Genomic DNA, 20,557 nt, shown 5'->3' with positions numbered 1-20,557 from the left:
GTTTGTTTCAAGATCAAAGTCTCAAAGGAGAACATCTCAGCTGCTTTGGAAATAGAACTGACTAGAAGTAAAAAAAAAAAAAAAATACAGTAAAGACCACAAAGATAAATAAGCTGAAATAATGTGGTTTTGATAGTTTCCTAAAAGTATTTTACCTTCTCAATTATGAGCACCACAGATCCTGCATGCTTACTTGTTTGTTTTTATACTCTGCGTTTAGAACCTAAGCTTCTGAGGCATGTTGGAAACCACAAAAATATAAAACTAGATATTTGGCTTTTAAGTGTATCTTCAATGTACACCTTCATCATTGTTACCCAGGGCACATTAGAAAAAAAGTCACTTGCATAACCTACTCGTTAACTCCCAAGATTAATTTGGGAAAATAATTTAAAATGCTTCATTCTTTAAAATTCTTGTTTAAAAAAAAAACACCATTTAAAAGGGAGCATATTTAATTTGCTTCATTTCCAACCAGATATAATTAGTGCTTAGTGAAGCCTCAGCTCCCAGTGCACAAAACTAGGACATTGCTTTGTCTCTTGTTGGTTTTATTTAATTTGACTTTAGTGTCTTCACAATGAATTTATTGGCCTGATAAATTACTCCTTTGTTTTCAAAGACAAATCCTTCCTGTCACTCAGGTCTGTGTCAGTCCTTTCTACTTAGAGCTTTGTGGAACAGTCCCAGATGTTTATTCTTCCTATGTAATTGTAGGACTTTTTCTTTTTTTCCTAGAAAATGTTTATATTTTTCAAGTTTGTTTTTGAGTTGTCTTTTAAAATATACATATATGTATATATATATAGACACATGTGTGTGTACATATATGTGTGTATATACATATTTAAATATGTATGGAAATTAGAATATATTTATATATTCTACTGGCACTCACAATGTGAAGCATTAGAATCATAACTGGAAGGGATGTCGTGGTTGTTCCTCATGATTGGGCAGGGAACTGATCCAAAGCTGTGGGTTTCATTGAGCCTCCTCTTAGGAAATTTAACATACTGCTTGTGGTCAGGCTCAGAAGGTGAATTTTTTTTATCGTATTTTTTTAATTTACATCCAAGTTAGCTAGCATATGGTGCAACAGTGGTTTCAGGAGTAGATTCCTTAATGTCCCTTACCCATTTAGCCCATCCCCCTTCCCACCACCCCTCCAGTAACCCTGTGTTCTCCATATTTAAAATGACATATCAGATAAAGGGTTAGTATCCAAAATCTATTAAGAACTTATCAAACTCAGCACCCAAAAAAACATAATACAGTGAAGAAATGGGCAAAAGACATGAATAGACATTTCTCCAAAGGAGACATCCAGATGGCCAAGTGACACATGAAAAATGCTCAACATCACTCATCATCAGGGAAATACAAATCAAAACCACAATGAGATACCACCTCACACCTGTCAAAATGGCTAACATTAACAACTCAGGCAACAACAGATGTTGGTGAGGATGAGGAGAAAGAGGATCTCTTTTGCACTGCTGGTGGGAATGCAAGCTGGTGCAGCCACTCTGGAAAACATTATGGAGGTTCCTCAAAAAATTAAAAATAGAACTACTCTACAACCTAGCAATTGCACTACTAGGTATTTATCCAAGGATACAGGTATGCTGTTTCAAAGGGACACATGCACGCCAATGTTTATAGCAGCACTATCAACAATAGCCAAAGTATGGGAAGAACCCAAATGTCCATCGATGGATGAATGGATAAAGAAGATTTGGTATATATATATACAATGGAGTATTACTCGGCAACCAAAAAGAATGAAATCTTGCCATTTGCAACTACATGGATGGAACTAGAGGGTATTATGCTAAGCAAAATTAGTCAGAGAAAGACAAATATCATAGGACTTAATTCATATGAGGACTTTAAGACACAACAGATGAACACAAGGAAAGGGAAGCAAAAATAATATAAAAACAGGGAGGGGGACAAAACATAAGAGACTCTTACATAGGGAGAATCAGAAGGTGAGTTCTTAAGGTGACTTTCATGGCATATCCAAAGAAATCATCATCAGAATTAGTTTTGTGAAGTAGATAAAACAATCTCCATTCCTTGGTTTTGCTTAGGCAGGTGGAAGGTGGCCTCTTTGTTTATCTGCTGCAGATAGTTCACTTATAATAAATCTGGGAGGCTGTTAGGGGTCTGAGTTGGTGTAGTCCTAATTTCAGTCTAGACTCTGTTGAGTCTGGGTGTGAGAGGACTGAAGATTAGAGACCTGAGTTCTTTACCTAACTCTTTTAACCTTAACTCTTGAACTGATCTACTAACCTCAACCATTTGGTATTTTGTTTTGTTTTTGGTAGTGGAAGGGGGGGAGTATTATAAAATGATAGTATTATAGATTATAAATTATAGAGATATATTTAGAGAATATAGATTTTATGGATTATAAAATGATAACTGCTTGCCTAACTTCATAAATTATCTAGCACTTGTCAATACATGATGTATTTAAAATTAAATCATTATTTCATTGTCTGGCCTTGCATCATCCTCATCCTCATGAGTATTTGATTCATTTGAACAGTAGCTTTTTGCTTTGATTTTGGTAATAATATCAATGTTTTTGCTTTTTAGTTGTTGAATCATAACTTTAAATATATTAGTGTTTTTGATTTTTAAAAAAGGAAATTAGGACATTGTTTAATCTCCTTAACATAGGATTTCTGGTTCAGTAGCTAGGCACAAATAATTGGTTCCTTGGATTTGAATTTAAAAAATGAAAAATTTCATTCTCTTAGTCATTCTGCCACTTCTAGGTAAATTTTGAGCAATGGAAAAACTTTCCAAAAGTTCAAATTATACTTCTATTAACGTTTCAGTTAACTAGCTATAGATACCTCTTGACTGTAAAAACTACTGTCCCATGCTACTGTGCTGAAACTTCCTGAATGCCCTTCTTCATTCCCTTTCTCTGCCCCTCCCCCCACCTCTGCAGGTTTTAGACATTAAATCTACTGGCTTTTAAATAGTAAATATGTTAGGCCTTGAATCCTTGATTCCTGTTTTATTAGTAAGGTAACTGCTGACTCTTCATTATACTGAGACTTCTTATTTTCTGAGCACTGAATGTATTTATATAGAACTAACATGAATTTAATATATTAATATTGGTCACATGTAGATTTTAGTCTCTGTGATTTTTTTCATAGTCTAAAATTTAATAATTTACTTAATCTATCTTTTTCCCTGAATATGTTGCTTACCATCACATTAAAACACAAGTCATGAGTTTTTTGACATTTCTTAAATTTGTTTTCATATGTACAGCTTTTAGAGTATTTCATTGTTTAGTTTGTTCTTCAAAGGTCTATACTCTTTCACTTCTTTGGGAGCTCAGTTGGAGTAATATCATTATGGATTTGTAGAAATTTAGGCAATCATAAATGCATTGATTTCCTGGCTTTGACATTGGATGATTGTATAACTTAAACAGGTGTTATCAATGTAATGAGCCTGCACATTGTTCACAACATTAGCTGTTATAAAGGAAATGAATTCTGACTTCTAGTTTAAAATATAGTTGAGGAATTAGAAGGTGTGTGTGTGTGTGTGTGTGTGTGTGTGTGTGTGTCCATCCATGCACATGCACACACACACACATGTATGTGTATGAATATGTTTGTATACACATATATACACATATACATAATTAAAATACAAATTTGCAAATCTAGATCAGTCTTAACAATGGAAGTACAGGACAGCCTGATATAAATGTGTACAATAATGCTAAGGAGATACTATTTAAGGGCATAGAGTATACTTGAGTGTGTTTTATGGCTTTATGTCACCTCTCTGATACTGTGATGTTGTTGGATCTGTCTTCTCAGTTCCAGATGCAGATTTCTAGTTTTGCTGAACAGCTCTACAGAAATATTGCTCTTACAAATTCAAAATATCCAAAACTTAAAAACTTTTTGTTTATGGCAAAATCATATTGAGAATATGAATTGCTAGTTATTGTAAATATTTTGGAACTTTTAGGGTCTAGTTTTAATAATAAAATGAAGTACATGTTTATTTAATTCTTTTCTTAAATAATATAATTACAGAAAAGATTAGTTTATCTTTTCTGCACCTAAATAAGCTAAACATAGCAATTTAAGAACTTGTTTACAGAGAATACAATGTATTTGAAAGAACAGTTTGGAAAAGACCATGTGTTGTGTTCACTCTGTGTATTCCCAAGCTTTGAAATGGAAAAGAATATTAGCCACAGGTCTATCTATGGGTCTATTTGTCTTCATAATCTTAGATAAGTTATTTAGATAGGTCATTTATAAACCGGAATCTGAAAATGGCTTGAGAAGTCCGTACTGTTTACTTTATCAATTCCTTTGTTTTGATTTCATTAAATTCCTTACATTCTTTTTATTAAAACTCTCTGAGTGTGTAGGGTGGAGCATGTCTTTCTTTTTAACTGGAGACATTTGGCCTATTTTGATTAATCTGTTTTTAGGGAGGGAAAAGCTTTGCTTAAAGTGATAAGGTGTTGAGAAAGAGCCCTGTCAGCAGAATTTTATACTACACTGATATTTTTTTCATTTCTAAACATTAGGCATTATTTGTGCAGTTATTTTTCTATCTACTCTTTTACTTGCACACTTCCTTTCACTGAGCATTAAAAAATTAATAGCCATAAAATTATTTCAATTAAATATTTAAGATCACATGGAAGCCACAAATTGTAGATTAGAACAGTAGTATTCCTTTCATAGGTATTACCTTGAGATATACAATATTTAGGAATTTTACAATGTAGTGTAATATTCATCGTAGCATCACTACTGGAGTAATCCTTGGCCATATTTTTTGACGCATTTCATTCCATTGGGTGATAGTTCTACAGGGGACTTTGCCAAGGTAACTGCTAGATTAGCAGTACTTGAGCTTTTCATTTTACTCTAAAAATATAGGAGTTGATGAAATGTAAACACATTGTAGAAATCAGATGTGCTAATGAAATGTAAATAAATTTATTTAAACATAACAAAAACTTAAGTTTCCACCCCCCATCCCCATCCCTTGTTTAATTTGGAAAGTGTTTTGGGATTTTTAACAGTTAATTGCTTTAGTTGCTGTGTCTTACAGTTGAGCCATTTATATTAATTCATGTGCTCTAGGTTAGGTGTATAGCTTTCCTCATTCAGTCTGCCTACTGACTGACAGGTCACACCCATCCTCACCTAGCACCACTAGTTTCAGTAAAGGGCAGGGACTAGGCCTAAGCCCAATTCTTTAAATAGAATATTGTCAAGTAGAATACCACTTTAGTCAACATCAATGATCATATTTATAATAAATACCATGCCTTTTGCCCCAATATGTCATAACACACATCTCAAACTTAGCATCTGTCTTCTCCAATAATACTGACTGCCCCCTCAAACAATGCAATACTTCATAGATTATTTGAACTCCAAAACTTCCCCAAATGAATGCAGAGCAGCACATAATACCTCTTTAAAGAGAATGGAAACTAAACATAATGTAAGGAATAAAGTATGGTACTTTGGAACAATAGCATTATGGGTACACTGAATAACCTCGGTATTAAATTTTTGCTATGAAGGAAAATACCTATTACTTACTAAATAAATACCTATTACTTACTAAAATATCACCAAAACATGCACCTATTTTTGCATATCATCTAGGGATTTAATTATTTAATTGGCTTAGATTGTCTTCTAGAAAAAGCAAAATTCTTCTTGACTCTTTTTTCTTATCTTTTTTTTTTTTTTTTGAGACAGCATGTGGACATGCGCATGCATGAGTGGGAGAGGAGGAGAGGGACAGGGAGAGAAAAAACATACAGGCTCTGATAGCCCAGAACCTGCTACAGGGCTGGATCTCATGAATTGTGAGATCATGACCTCAATTGAAGTCAGTAGTCAGGTGTTCAAACAACTGAGTCACCCAAGTGCCCCTCTTCTTGACTTTTAAAGATTATGGGAAAACTGTCTTTTCATATTGTTTATACTTTTTTATATATAAAGTTTATTTATTTATTTTGAGAGAGCACGGGAGGAACGGAGACAGGGAAAGAAAGAGATATGTGGGACTCAAACCCACGAACCGTGAGATCATGACCTGACCTGAAATCAAGAGTCGGAGGCTTAACCAACTGAGCCACTCAGGCACCCCTGTTCATACTTTTTAAATTTTTGAATTGAAATAGTCCACTTTAACAAAGATTCTTAGGGATCATGCATGTTTAGTTTTGCCAAATACAATTTCAGGCTTCTGTAGTCTTAAAGCATTTAGTACTTCACCAACTGAGTAAGTATAGTAATGAAATTTTGGAAAACATTTGAACTGTTGCACTTTATATACTGTGTTAATTAAATCTTAAAATTGAATTTAGTGCAAATTTTATAGTCTGGCAACTACTTTGAGCCAGGAGTCAGGCACTCACATTTTCTTTAATTTTATATATTTATTTCATTAGTATTTCCTCCCAAAATTCTTTTATTTTGGCTTTCAAATGTTTACATTCTAATTTAGCTTAGAAATACTAATTTCCTGTACCTTCAGAGGAACATGTTTTGACATATAAATTTTGGCTATTTGAAGTCACCATTGTAACTGTAAGTCAAAACAATGTTCTGTTGAAAAGTTTATACTTATTTCATTGTAACTATAAAAATGGGCTTACTTGTCGGAATTGATGGGCTCAGTATTTATGAAAACATGAACGAGAAGTCTGTAGTGATCTTGGCTTCATGAATAAAAAATAAATTTGTTTTTATCCCCTATTAAGTAAAATATTGGGTTTTATCACAGAACGTCATTAATACTAAATTCAGGAAATAGATTCTTTATACTTGAATGATGACCATAAGGTCACAGCATAATTTTGTCACTCAAATGGATAAAAATCACTAATGAAGTAGCCAGTATCTATTCAGATGTGGAGAAGAAAAATGATTTTGCCTTGCAGACAGTTTGTTGTAGTAGAAAGGATCTAGACTTTGGAGGTCTAATAACATTTGGATTTAGACCCAAGCTCTATTCCTGCTTCACTGAGACAAGGGAGGTGTCAGAGAAGCAGTTTCTGGTAGGAATTCTCAGGGGTCATGTATTCCTTACTAAGTCTGATTATTATTGAATATTAGCTCCTTGCTTCTTCTCAGCTCTATGGCAATGATTAGGCTAAATATATCACTCAACTTAGTCGTATTGGAATTTATATGTCCCATGGTCACATCCACTTGATTATTTTCTCTCCTGAGCCAAGACTGGTGATTACAGAGTCCTGGAAAACTTTACTAATAACTTTATTTCATAAATATAAGTAACTTTTTAGTAGTTACAAGCATTATCAGAGTGGATCTTCTACTTACTGGCTGAGTAACTCTGGGCAAGTTCCTAATTTCTCTATACCTCCATTTCTTCATTTGTATCATAATAATTCATATCATATAGAGATATAGATGGGTATTAAAAGGATTAAATATAACAGTTAACTTTTCATCTATCACAAAGTAAGAGCTGAGGTAGCTATTTATTATTATTCTTGTGTTATAACAAAGACATGTTTTTATTTGAAGAGTTGGTTTACAGTGAAGGTACTAAAGTGCATTTGCTCAAGGAGAAATATCACAAATCTGTTTGCACTCACATCTACATTTAAAATGTCACCAAGTTTTCAGGAATTTTTTATTTGTCTGGGAAACTCCTTTTATCTCTCCTTGTATCCTAAAATGACAGCCTTGCTGGATAGAGTATTCTTGGCTGCATATTTTTCCCATTCAGCACAGTTGAATTCAGCACATGCCACTCCGTTTTGGTCTGCCAAGTTTCTGTGGAAAGATCTGCTGCTAACCTTATTTGTCTTCCCTTGTAAGTTAAGGGATTTCTTTTGTCCTACTACTTTTAGGATTTTTTCCTTACCTGTATTTTGCAAATTTTACTAAGGTATGTCTTGGTGTTGGCCTGCTTTTGTTGATTTTGTTAAGAGTTCTCTGTGCCTCCTGGATTTGGATGTCTGTTTCCTTTCTCGGATTAGGGAAGTTTTCAGGTATAATTTGCTTAAATAAACCTTCTACCTTTTTTTCCCTCTCTTCTTCTGGGACTCCTATGATATGAATGTTTATGGAGTCACTGAGTTCTCTAAGTCTGCATTTGGGATCCAATATGTTTCTTTCCTTCTTTTTTTCAGCTTAATTATTTTCCATAATTTTGTCCTCTATATCACTTGTTTGTTCCTCTGCTTCTTCCATCCTTGTGGTCATTACATCCAGTTGGTTTCATATCTTGGTTATAGCATTTTTTTTATTTTGGCCTGACTAGTTTTTAGTCTGTGGTAAGGGACTCTCTGGTGTTCTGTGTTTTTCTCAAGCCCAGCTAGTATCCTTATGATCAATGCTTTAAATTCTGGATCAAGCATATTACTTACATGTGTTTCAATTAGACCCCTAGCTGTGACCTTTTCTTGTTCTTTTTTGGGGGGATAAATTCTTCCATCTTGGCATTTTGTCTAAGTTTCTGTCTTCCTTTTCTGTGTCTTAGGAAAGCCTGTTATGTTTCCTGCTCCTGAGAGTAATGGCTTTATAAAGAAGAGGCCATATACTGTCCAGGGCCTGGTGCTTTAGGAAGTGTCTCTGGTGTATGCTATGTGCACTCTGCTGCTGTGTTTTAGCTGCTGTTTCCCTCACGTCACTCCTCTGCAGAGTTTCTCCTTACCTGCAGCGGGGAGTGTTTCAACCTTGTCCAGAGTGTGGTGAATTTTATCTAGGTGTAGTCTGGTCTGCTTGTTAAAAGACCTGATGCTATTTTATACTAGAGTTGAAGCTTTGCAGAACTCTAATTGTCAGTAGACTTGGTGCATGCAGGGGGTTGGAGGGGGAGGGTTGTGCTGGTCTTCTGTGGGTGGGGCCCGCTGCACTGGTTCTGACACACTTAGCTGAGCAAAGCAGCACCTGCAGAGCATGGGGGTGGGGGAGGGCCTGGCGTTGGTAGTTTACACCGCCACTGTTGACACTGTGCTGATTACTGAAGTTAGTTTATGCTGAGGGCGGGGAGAGAGAAATGGTACCCGCCAGCTCCTTTGTACCCATAGAGGCAATGCCACCTCTCTCAGATGTGCTCCAGGAAGGGGGAACTGTCTCTCCCAATGTGTCCCAGGAGATCTCAGATCACACTTCCATCTGCCTCTGGATTATCTGCGCTCCTTCTCCACAGGAGCACTGCAGTGTCTACTGGGCTCCACACCTGGCATACCGTGGACCTCTGCAACTCCAGTCTTTGGTTGTAAAAACTCATGAAAATCAGCCCCTCTTATTTTCCTAGTCAGTGGCTTTGGGGAAACATTCCTCCTTGTGTGATCCCCTGTGCACTCCTCTCTCTCTCACCTTTCTCTGTGACCAAGGATCCCTCCCTTCTGTAGCACCCACAATCCACTTGTTTTCCGAATCGCATCTCTGCACCTCCTGCCTTCCATGATTCCCCTCTTCTCTGTCTCTCTAGTTGTGCAGTTCTGTCAGTCCTTAGATTGACTTCTTGGGCATTCAGAATGAATTGGTATTTATCTAGCTTAGTTTGAGGGACCAAACAAGCTTCGGGTCCTCCTCCTACTACTTAATTCCTCCTCTCCTTCAGTAATTTTTTTGGAAGTACATTATAGCCTTGTTCACTGCAATGTTTTCTAATGATTATGAGTGAGAGCCATGAAATAGCACATATAGTAAAAGGCATGATTTAATTGATGCCAGAGTTTAGGGCTTTTACATTATGAGTTTTGAGAGTGTGACCCCTCATCCCAGGCTGAGAGCTCTAACAGGAATTAAGCCATCACAGATCTTGACACTGCACACATGCCTCCAACTACCTCTAAAGGGCCTCAAAGTAGACTGGGATCCTAACAGAAGATATAATTGCAAAACAGATGGCTTTTTATGTTTCTTTTTTATATTACTTCAGCAAGAAATGGAACCCAGTGGTATATTATTTTTTATATTTCTTAGGAGATTTTTCCCTAGTAAAACCAAGTTGCAATGTCCTCTACTGTTCCACCTTCCATAAACATTTAACAAAATTAGCAAGAACAGACAACACATATTTTTTTCATACTTCTGTTATATCAATGGTAACCACCATTTTATGGTCTATTTTGTTTATAATTATTGTTTTAAGTGTATATATCTATTTTGAGAGTGAGAAATAGAGCATGACCAGGGAAGGGGCAGAGAGAGGGAGAGAAAGGATCCCAAGCAGGCTCCATGCTATTAGTGCAGAACCCATTGCAGGGCTCAAACTCCCAAACCATGAGATCATGACCTGAGCCAAAACCAAAAGTCAGACGCTTAACTGACTGAGCCACCCAGTTGCCCCTGGTCTGACTATTTTAACTAGAGTGTTTTATAGGAGCAACTCCTTCAACATCTTCTATACTGGACATTTAATTTATTTCAGTATATGTAAATATATTTAATTTCAGTTTTCAGACTAATATTATTCCAAATATTGCCTAACATCTATCCATGTGACCTTGATCAAATTATGTAATTGGCCAGGCCCCAGCCTTTTGTGTTCAGATAAATGATTACACTAGTTGATGGCCAGTGAGTTGCTAGCTCTGAAAGACAAGATATCTTATCCATTTGGTTTCAGTGAACTCTATGAAATGAGAGAAAATACCATCATGTGCCATCCCTCTCTGATTTCTCCAGTGCATGGAATCTACAGCTTCCTTGTTATAAATTTTACCAAGTAGAGCCAAATGTATTTTGGGGTGTTGTTGGCTGTCTTGTGACTTGGGAAGAAGAATACGGCAAAGGTGGAATGGTAGAAAGGAAGGAATAAAAGAAGGTTCATGTGCTGACATTTTAGTGGCACTTGTGTGGAATGGTGACATTCCAGTTAAAGTTCACTCAGGGCTACTACCACTAGAGAGACTGTGACAACCATAAATTGGCTTACAATGATGGCTATAGGGGCCATTGGAGAACTTGAACTGGATTGTTTCTGTGTGTTGGTCTAAGTTCATCTCCATCACTATTATGATATTCCTACATACCTACCAAGTGGTTATTGTCTCATGCCACCACAATAGCTGCCTAGCGTCTTCTCTTGTGATCCTTTTCAGGCTGTGATGTTCCAAGTTAAATTCCCAAGCAAAACACTTGATTTAGTAGTGTTCTGTCAACCAGAAGTCAAAGGAGAATTCAGTCTAATAAACATGGCCTTGTGTTTCATGGATTATTAGAATGATTTTACAAATGGTAACCATTTTGAAGGGAATAGGCAAGAAATGACTTTCTGGTAGTGTCAGTATGTTAGACTGGTAGAAGGAATTATTATCCTGAAGCAGAGCTTGCTTTTGTGACTAACCTTAATTACTAGAAACACATCTCTTTATTTTCTAAAATGGGCAATTACAAAGATTTTGCTTCCTCTCAAAGTTATAATTCTTACGTAGAAATCCTGTGTTCCTGCTTAGAGTTTTAATTAACAGATCAAAGTTTACCCAAATTCTTAGTTCAGAAATAAGGTTGGTGAAGTATTATACTCCCAAAAGTTTCTTGATACTCTTTTATGAACATTTGCTTAACATCTCTGGGTATAGGAGATACCAAAGTCATAGATTATCAGTTTAACATTATATATGATTTAGAAAAATATAATTGCCAATAAGCTTTCTGGAGGTGGGTTTGGAATAGGAAACTCAACTGAAGGTAATGGCTCTTATACCACTAAATTTGATGCTAAATAAAAAACTAAAGTTACTAGCTATATTTATTTTAAAAGTTTGTTTTTTAAGAAAATAAAAAGTAGTTCTTAATAGCAAAATCAATATTTCTGTTCCAGTAATTTTAACTTGATTTGTATCTTGCTTATACCGGATGCAGTTGAAATTTCCTAAAATGGATGCTAATCCCAATTATCATTTCTAATCTCTATCTAAAAACTTTGAGAATGTTGGCTGCTCTTAAGTATATGGTATAATAACCTAAAATGTCTTTATTTTTAGATGCTCTTATTAAAATAATAGTATTTCTGAAACTTTTATATTAATAAGTATAATAACTTACAATATTATAATATAGTAAAAAAGTTTCTAACTTCTGAAAGTTATATTTATTTCCATAACTAACTTTTGTTGAATTCATACTTTGTGCCAAGCCCTGCACTAAGTCCATTTTAAAAAGACATGTCATTTCTCACAAATGCCTCTTGAAAAGTTATGCATCTTGACTTAAGTCACACAGTAAGTAATTGACTCAGGATTTGAACCTTGGTGCATGCTGTTTCCACTAATCAGTGTTACCTTGGGGGGAAAAATGGCTTTTTCCAAAAAGTAGTTTTTAATGGTGTGAACTTAAAAAAAAAAAAAAATGCCAGAAATCTGTGAAGCCTTGCTTTGTATTTAAGGCAGGAGTTAAAAATTATCACAAATATGCAGACATATTTATTTTGGACTCTGTAAGTAAATCTGGATATAATTTTCAAAAGCTGAAGGAATAATTTGTTAGTGCTGAAAATGAACCTAATCATCAGACACTCGCTTTGCTGACTTGTGTATTTATTTGTCATAGGTTCTCTGAATTAAAACTGTAGTTTCTTAACATGATTTAGTTGGTTTACTCTTTACTTTCTCCTAAAATGGACAGTATGCACATGTCTGATCCTTGCTTACTGACAAAAGTAAGTTTCTAGGTTATGATAGATGAGATTTCTTAGTGTAACTTAGGACATTTTAAAAACATTTATTTGAATACATTGAATCCTTCTAGAGAGGCCTGCCTTATTCATGCTTTAGTTTCTTCATTCATCCCAATTTTGAATATATGCCCCTATTCCTAGGTTTGTGACCTTGAGAGAATTATTTAAACTGAGATTCACCTAAAATGAGACTAATGGTACCTAACTCACTCATATTGTGAGGAATAAATGAGAAACAATACACTGTGCTTACCAGATGGTAGGTACTCAGGCCATTCCTTGCCATAGTTGCAGAACGGTCACTTGAACATGTTAAATCTGGAAAATGTTAAATCACTACATGTGTTTAAATGTTGTGACCTGAGGATAACGAATAGTAGAAGGAAGAGCATGGGTTTGCTGGATGTAATAATTAATATGCAAATATTGCCTATCATTGTGAATTTTTAAAAATGTAATATCAAAGAAAAAATCCTATGACTTTTTTTTTTTTTAATATTTGAAATTTACTGTCAAATTGGTTTCCATACAACACCCAGTGCTCATCCCAAAAGGTGCCCTCCTCAATACCCATCACCCACCCTGCCCTCCCTCCCACCCCCCATCAACCCTCAGTTTGTTCTCAGTTTTTAAGAGTCTCTTATGCTTTGGCTCTCTCCCACTCTAACCTTTTTTTTTTTTTTCCTTCCCCTCCCCCATGGGTTTCTGTTAAGTTTCTCAGGATCCACATAAGAGTGAAACCATATGGTTTCTGTCTTTCTCTGTATGGCTTATTTCACTTAGCATCACACTCTCCAGTTCCATCCACATTGCTACAAAAGGCCATATTTCATTTTTTCTCATTGCCACGTAGTATTCCATTGTGTATATAAACCACAATTTCTTTATCCATTCATCAGTTGATGGACATTTAGGCTCTTTCCATAATTTGGCTATTGTTGAGAGTGCTGCTATAAACATTGGGGTACAAGTGCCCCTATGCATCAGTACTCCTGTATCCCTTGGATAAATTCCTAGCAGTGCTATTGCTGGGTCATAGGGTAGGTCTATTTTTAATTTTCTGAGGAACCTCCACACTGCTTTCCAGAGCGGCTGCACCAATTTGCATTCCCACCAACAGTGCAAGAGGGTTCCCGTTTCTCCACATCCTCTCCAGCATCTATAGTCTCCTGATTTCTTCATTTTGGCCACTCTGACTGGCGTGAGGTGATATCTGAGTGTGGTTTTGATTTGTATTTCCCTGATAAGGAGCGACGTTGAACATCTTTTCATGTGCCTGTTGGCCATCCGGATGTCTTCTTTAGAGAAGTGTCTATTCATGTTTTCTGCCCATTTCTTCACTGGGTTATTTGTTTTTCGGGTGTGGAGTTTGGTGAGCTCTTTATAGATTTTGGATACTAGCCCTTTGCATTTTGTTTGTCCGATATGTCATTTGCAAATATCTTTTCCCATTCCGTTGGTTGCCTTTTAGTTTTGTTGGTTGTTTCCTTTGCTGTGCAGAAGCTTTTTATCTTCATAAGGTCCCAGTAATTCACTTTTGCTTTTAATTCCCTTGCCTTTGGGGATGTGCCGAGTAAGAGATTGCTACGGCTGAGGTCAGAGAGGTCTTTTCCTGCTTTCTCCTCTAAGGTTTTGATGGTTTCCTGTCTCACATTCAGGTCCTTTATCCATTTTGAGTTTATTTTTGTGAATGGTGTGAGAAAGTGGTCTAGTTTCAACCTTCTGCATGTTGCTGTCCAGTTCTCCCAGCACCATTTGTTAAAGAGACTGTCTTTTTTCCATTGGATGTTCTTTCCTGCTTTGTCAAAGATGAGTTGGCCATACGTTTGTGGGTCTAGTTCTGGGGTTTCTATTCTATTCCATTGGTCTATGTGTCTGTTTTTATGCCAATACCATGCTGTCTTGATGATGACAGCTTTGTAGTAGAGGCTAAAGTCTGGGATTGTGATGCCTCCTGCTTTGGTCTTCTTCTTCAAAATTACTTTGGCTATTCGGGGCCTTTTGTGGTTCCATATGAATTTTAGGATTGCTTGTTCTAGTTTCGAGAAGAATGCTGGTGCAATTTTGATTGGGATTGCATTGAATGTGTAGATAGCTTTGGGTAGTATTGACATTTTGACAATATTTACTCTTCCAATCCATGAGCAGGGAATGTCTTTCCATTTCTTTATATCTTCTTCAATTTTCTTCATAAGCTTTCTATAGTTTTCAGCATACAGATCTTTTACATCTTTGGTTAGATTTATTCCTAGGTATTTTATGCTTCTTGGTGCAATTGTGAATGGGATCAGTTTCTTCATTTGTCTTTCTGTTGCTTCATTGTTAGTGTATAAGAATGCAACTGATTTCTGTACATTGATTTTGTATCCTGCAACTTTGCTGAATTCATGTATCAGTTCTAGCAGACTTTTGGTGGAGTCTATCGGATTTTCCATGTATAATATCATGTCATCTGCAAAAAGTGAAAGCTTGACTTCATCTTTGCCAATTTTGATGCCTTTGATTTCCTTTTGTTGTCTGATTGCTGATGCTAGAACTTCCAGCACTATGTTAAACAACAGCGGTGAGAGTGGGCATCCCTGTCGTGTTCCTGATCTCAGGGAAAAAGCTCTCAGTTTTTCCCCATTGAGGATGATGTTAGCTGTGGGCTTTTCATAAATAGCTTTTATGATTTTTAAGTATGTTCCTTCTATCCCGACTTTCTCAAGGGTTTTTATTAAGAAAGGGTGCTGGATTTTGTCAAAGGCCTTTTCTGCATCGATTGACAGGATCATATGGTTCTTCTCTTTTTTTTTGTTAATGTGATGTATCACGTTGATCGATTTGCGAATGTTGAACCAGCCCTGCATCCCAGGAATGAATCCCACTTGATCATGGTGAATAATTCTTTTTATATGCTGTTGAATTCGATTTGCTAGTATCTTATTGAGAATTTTTGCATCCATATTCATCAGGGATATTGGCCTGTAGTTCTCTTTTTTTACTGGGTCTCTGTCTGGTTTAGGAATCAAAGTAATACTGGCTTCATAGAATGAGTCTGGAAGTTTTCCTTCCCTTTCTATTTCTTGAAATAGCTTGAGAAGGATAGGTATTATCTCTGCTTTAAACGTCTGGTAGAACTCCCCTGGGAAGCCATCTGGTCCTGGACTCTTATTTGTTGGGAGATTTTTGATAACCGATTCAATTTCTTCGCTGGTTATGGGTCTGTTCAAGCTTTCTATTTCCTCCTGATTGAGTTTTGGAAGAGTGTGGGTGTTTAGAAATTTGTCCATTTCTTCCAGGTTGTCCAATTTGTTGGCATATAATTTTTCATAGTATTCCCTGATAATTGTTTGTATCTCTGAGGGATTGGTTGTAATCATTCCATTTTCATTCATGATTTTATCTATTTGGGTCATCTCCCTTTTCTTTTTGAGAAGCCTGGCTAGAGGTTTGTCAATTTTGTTTATTTTTTCAAAAAACCAACTCTTGGTTTCGTTGATCTGCTCTACAGTTTTTTTAGATTCTATATTGTTTATTTCTGCTCTGATCTTTATGATTTCTCTTCTTCTGCTGGGTTTAGGCTGCCTTTGCTGTTCTGCTTCTATTTCCTTTAGGTGTGCTGTTAGATTTTGTATTTGGGATTTTTCTTGTTTCTTGAGATAGGCCTGGATTGCAATGTATTTTCCTCTCAGGACTGCCTTCGCTGCGTCCCAAAGCGTTTGGATTGTTGTATTTTCATTTTCGTTTGTTTCCATATATTTTTTAATTTCTTCTCTAATTGCCTGGTTGACCCACTCATTCGTTAGTAGGGTGTTCTTTAACCTCCATGCTTTTGGAGGTTTTCCAGACTTTTTCCTGTGGTTGATTTCAAGCTTCATAGCATTGTGGTCTGAAAGTATGCATGGTATAATTTCAATTCTTGTAAACTTATGAAGGGCTGTTTTGTGACCCAGTATATGATCTATCTTGGAGAATGTTCCATGTGCACTCGAGAAGAAAGTATATTCTGTTGCTTTGGGATGCAGAGTTCTAAATATATCTGTCAAGTCCATCTGATCCAATGTATCATTCAGGGCCCTTGTTTCTTTATTGACTGTGTGTCTAGATGATCTATCCATTTCTGTAAGTGGGGTGTTAAAGTCCCCTGCAATGACCACATTCTTATCAATAAGGTTGCTCATGTTTATGAGTAATTGTTTTATATATCTGGGGGCTCCGGTATTCGGCGCATAGACATTTATAATTGTTAGCTCTTCCTGATGGATAGACCCTGTAATTATTATATAATGCCCTTCTTCATCTCTTGTTACAGTCTTTAATTTAAAGTCTAGTTTGTCTGATATAAGTATGGCTACTCCAGCTTTCTTTTGGCTTCCAGTAGCATGATAAATAGTTCTCCATCCCCTCACTTTCAATCTGAAGTTGTCCTCAGGTCTAAAATGAGTCTCTTGTAGACAGCAAATAGATGGGTCTTGTTTTTTTATCCATTCTGATACCCTATGTCTTTTGGTTGGCGCATTTAATCCATTTACATTCAGTGTTATTATAGAAAGATTTGGGTTTAGAGTCATTGTGATGTCTGTATGTTTTATGCTTGTAGCGATGTCTCTGGTACTTTGTCTCACAGGATCCCCCTTAGGATCTCTTGTAGGGCTGGTTTCGTGGTGACAAATTCCTTCAGTTTTTGTTTGTTTGGGAAGACCTTTATCTCTCCTTCTATTCTAAATGACAGACTTGCTGGATAAAGGATTCTCGGCTGCATATTTTTTCTGTTTAGCACACTGAAGATATCGTGCCAAGCCTTTCTGGCCTGCCAAGTTTCAAAGGAGAGATCAGTCACGAGTCTTATAGGTCTCCCTTTATATGTGAGGGCACATTTATCCCTTGCTGCTTTCAGAATTTTCTCTTTATCCTTGTATTTTGCCAGTTTGACTATGATATGTCGTGCAGAAGATCGATTCAAGTTACGTCTGAAGGGAGTTCTCTGTGCCTCTTGGATTTCAATGCCTTTTTCCTTCCCCAGTTCAGGGAAGTTCTCAGCTATAATTTCTTCAAGTACCCCTTCAGCACCTTTCCCTCTCTCTTCCTCCTCTGGGATACCAATTATGCGTATATTATTTCTTTTTAGTGTATCACTTAGTTCTCTAATTTTTCCCTCATACTCCTGGATTTTTTTATCTCTCTTTCTCTCAGCTTCCTCTTTTTCCATAACTTTATCTTCTAGTTCACCTATTCTCTCCTCTGCCTCTTCAATCCGAGCTGTCGTCGTTTCCATTTTGTTTTGCATTTCGTTTAAAGCGCTTTTCAGCTCCTCGTGACTGTTCCTTAGTCCCTTGATCTCTGTGGCAAGAGATTCTCTGCTGTCCTGTATACTGTTTTCAAGCCCAGCGATTAATTTTATGACTATTATTCTAAATTCAGTTTCTGTTATATTATTTAAATCCTTTTTGATCAGTTCATTAGCTGTTGTTATTTCCTGGAGATTCTTCTGAGGGGAATTCTTCCATTTGGTCATTTTGGATAGTCCCTGGAGTGGTGAGGACCTGCAGGGCACTTCCCCTGTGCTGTGGTGTATAACTGGAGTTGGTGGGCGGGGCCGCAGTCAGACCTGATGTCTGCCCCCAGCCCACTGCTGGGGCCACAGTCAGACTGGTGTGTGCCTTCTCTTCCCCTCTCCTAGGGGCGGGATTCACTGTGGGGTGGCGTCGCCCGTCTGGGCTACTTGCACACTGCCAGGCTCGTGGTGCTGGGGATCTGGCGTATTAGCTGGGGTGGGTAGGCAAGGTGCACGGGGGCAGGAGGGGCAGGCTTAGCTCGCTTCTCCTTAGGTGATCCACTTCAGGAGGGGCCCTGTGGCAGCGGGAGGGAGTCAGATCGACTGCCGGAGGTTTGGCTCAGCAGAAGCACAGAGTTGGGTGTTTGCGCTGCGCGAGCAAGTTCCCTGGCAGGAACTGGTTCCCTTTGGGATTTTGGCTGGGGGATGGGCGGGGGAGATGGCGCTGGCGAGCGCCTTTGTTCCCCAAGCTGAGCTCTGCCGTCCGGGGGCTCAGCAGCTCTCCCTCCCTTTGTCCTCCAGCCTTCCCGCTTTCTGAGCAGAGCTGTTAACTTATGACCTCCCAGACGTTAAGTCGCGCTTGCTGTCGGAACACAGTCAGCCCGGCCCCTCCGCTTTTGCCAGCCAGACTAGGGGGCTCTGCTTGGCCGGCGAGCCGCCCCTCCGCCCCGGCTCCCTCCCGCCAGTCCGTGGAGCGCGCACCGCCTCGCCGCCCTTCCTACCCTCTTCCGTGGACCTCTCGTCTGTGCTTGGCTCCGGAGACTCCGTTCTGCTAATCCTCTGGCGGTTTTCTGGGTTCTTTAGGCAGGTGTAGGTGGAATCTAAGTGATCAGCAGGACGCGCGGTGAGCCCAGCGTCCTCCTACGCCGCCATCTTCCCTCCAACTCCGAGATACTCTGACTTTTCTAAAAAGAAAAATATAAAACCTATCTTTAGAAGAGATGGCTTAATCATGGCAATTAAGACTTTTCATATAAGAGAAAGAGAAAAGCTATTAAATTTTCTCATTTGTTCTATATTATTCCTACAACATAGTTGTATCTGTCACCACTTCTGGGTGTTTCAAAATACATTAAAAGGCTAACAGAAATCTCATTTTACATACAGCATATCTTCAAAAGTTGGTAATTTTGTATCCTGTAGTTCAGTGGGATATTTTATAGGCATTATGCCTCTTTTCCACTCTCTCACCCTCCATGCTGAGTCACTGAGTACTAGTTTAACAAAGTTTAACCAGTTTCTCTACTGTGGGATATCTTGCCGCACATTGTCTCCCACACTGTATTTTGAAATGTTTCCCAAAATTGTTGAACTGGGGAACCTTATTTCCTTATGGTGCGTGCACAGGACTATTGTTCTCAATATTTCATTTGGGGAGGATCTTATTGATATCACTAAGGTCATCTTCCTCAGTGCCCACTTTTAACATTTTGTACCTTTTATGACAACCTACTCTCTGTGACACCATTTCCAGAACTGTGTTATAGCAAAATAATGGGTTTTCTAAAAGCAACTGAACATTTAACTGTATTTCCAAAATACAGAACCAGAGGGTTATAAAACATGCATCACCTGAACACTGCAGTTCAGGGGCAGATAACCTATGACTGGCATCTGATGCAATTTTCCAGAATCTGTTACCTGTACCTACCAAAATCTGTTTTCTTACCCACCGTCTTCCTTCCTAATCTGTTTTCACTCTTCTCCTTCTCCACCCACATTGCGCTTCATCCTCTCATGTTATCCAGGTATGTTTTTCTTTTTTTTAAACTTAGGTTACTTTCCCATCACCCACAGGCAATATGTACCTATTTTTTTTCCTTACCTCAAAACCATCTGAGCATCAAAAAGTTAATCCTTTTTTAGTTTGTAGCAGTTGTTCTACATAACTTCATAATTCCCACATCAAATCAGTTTTAGAATAAGGTAATCTAAAGGTAAAGTCCCTTTAGTTTTTATTTTTTCACTAGTTTTCTATACAAAAGAGAATTTGGGTATCTTATTATTGATTCCAATAAGTATTATTCAGGATATACCATGTTCATTGTGCAGAATCTCTTTCTGTATAATGCCAAAAAAACTAGTGCGTAGCATTAGTATTTTATTTAAAGTAGCTAGTTTGATTGTAAAGATTTTATTATAACTCATTTTATCTGTATGATGTTTCTATAAAGAATGCTTAATATGCAGTAACCAAAAACTGGACATGAAAGAAATGATAAAATTGGCAATAAGCTTGCTTGTATGTTTGTGTCTAGTGTCCAGGGAGTAAGGGAATTTGCTCAGTAGCTCAATGGTAGCCATCACAAGGAACTTACACCA

At 37.4% G+C, this 20,557-nt stretch overlaps 1 protein-coding gene across 1 annotated transcript in view; it reads left to right on the top strand.

Annotated features, from left to right (window-relative positions):
• RASSF8 (Ras association domain family member 8) overlaps positions 1 to 20,557 on the top strand; it is a 128,987-nt gene that overhangs the window by 86,495 nt on the left and 21,935 nt on the right. The gene's annotated exons all lie outside the window — the stretch shown is intronic.

Source organism: Panthera pardus, unplaced genomic scaffold (assembly GCF_024362965.1).
Source record: "Panthera pardus isolate Hobbes unplaced genomic scaffold, ASM2436296v1 HiC_scaffold_6, whole genome shotgun sequence".
Lineage (NCBI taxonomy): Eukaryota > Metazoa > Chordata > Mammalia > Carnivora > Felidae > Panthera > Panthera pardus.
The sequence above is the reverse complement of the archived record's forward strand: the minus strand, read 5'-3'. Positions and strand labels throughout refer to the sequence as shown.